We start from the raw sequence: 1672 nt of genomic DNA, 5'->3' as shown, positions 1-1672 counted from the left end.
AATTGGGATTGCAAACTGTCATATTTCTTGGGAATATTGTTTGCATGACGTTGTTCGTTTATGCATCTGTTCATCCTTTGTCTCTGGCACCCTCTTTTGGATTCCCTCTGAGTGTTCACTGAAGTGTGAACATTCTTTTTCTCTGTCGATAAAGGGCCGACAAGTGAAAACAATGGGACTAATCCCCTTCTTTTATTTCTACAATCCACAATTATCATCCCTTTTATATTGTTCCTAGAAGAAGAAAAAAATGTCCCATGCTCGTTCTTTCTGCTGTCTGCTAATTATAACTGGGGTATCTGAGTAAATGCCTCAGTGCTGAAACTATAGTTTCTGCAAGAACACTATCATGCTATTGTGCAGACGTGACAATGTACAGAGAAGCCTGGTGTTCACATAAGCTGGCTAAACTGAGGAATGAGGATTTAATTTTGGAAGCTCACAGATTTTTGCTGCATACTGAGAAAGCCATCAAGCCTAATTACAGTGACTGCACTCTAGGTCAGTGTTGCTTGTTAATTAATGCACTGGCTCTCATTTTTGGCTCTATTATTAACTGGCCCTGGCATCTATGTGAATAGCCTCTCCCCAAAATCTTATTTTTTCAGTCTGTCATAATATATTTGTTTTATTTGTTAGAAAGTGGTAGGTGTCCAGCATTGGTAGAACTGGACTGAGTCCATTACTTCTAAAGTAGTACGATGTTTTTGTCATTTTAGTCCCAGCTTTGCTCATGAAGAAACCGATTTGCCTGTTTATCTCCCACTCAGTGTAAGTCTACAACACAAAATCCATCACCCATTATAGTAGAGTCAAGAGACCCTGCAATCATCATTTGGATAAATCAAAGAGACAGAAGCTAGGATCCCTATTTATTCCTGAAAGATTTATGGGCCAAACCTCCTTACAGGCGTAATGCTATAAATACAGTATATTGCACAATTAAAATATATCAAATGTGCATGCAATATAAACAAGTGACAACAGATTATCATTGTAAAAATAGAATTAAGTTTTTCCAGAGGCAAATAAATACTAAATGCATCTAAGAGGCAGAGAGCTGGGCTGTGAAATAAAGAGGCTATAAGCTGCAGAGGTTTGAACAGACAAGAACTATCCACAAGAAATGTGGCAAAGGTACTGTATTTATTCCCAATCTTCATTTAGCTTTACAGAGAATTGATTTAAAAGTATTTTTCCAACAATAAAGTTTACTATCAGCTTTTTCATATTGCCAGTTCAAACATTTTCATGCACAAAATTATGAGAATATCATAAGCAAATTGTATTGCTTGGAAATCTATACTTATTACACAACGTACTGTACAGTATGAGCTTGTGCGAGGAATTTTCTCTTCTCATCTCATTTTCGCTCTGTAAATGGGTAATTAAAGTCTATATTATGGGTTTTCAGAAAAATAGAAATAAGGGTTAAACAAACTGAGAAAAGGCTACTTTAAAATTTAGGTTGAAGGGAAACAACACATTTAAGTAAAAAAAGATTTTTAAGAACTAGGTATGGGAAGGCCAAGCGCACCACCTTTAATTAAAGGTGTACTTTGATTGATGGTTGAAAGATCCAATGAACGATTAAGAGATTGGGTGATTGACCAATAGCTGATGAAGAATTTACGGTAGATCATTCGCAGAATTTTTGAATTGTTGGGTTTGG

The sequence above is a fragment of the Lepisosteus oculatus genome, chromosome 2 (assembly GCF_040954835.1).
Source record: "Lepisosteus oculatus isolate fLepOcu1 chromosome 2, fLepOcu1.hap2, whole genome shotgun sequence".
Lineage (NCBI taxonomy): Eukaryota > Metazoa > Chordata > Actinopteri > Semionotiformes > Lepisosteidae > Lepisosteus > Lepisosteus oculatus.
Note: the sequence above shows the minus strand (reverse complement) of the source record.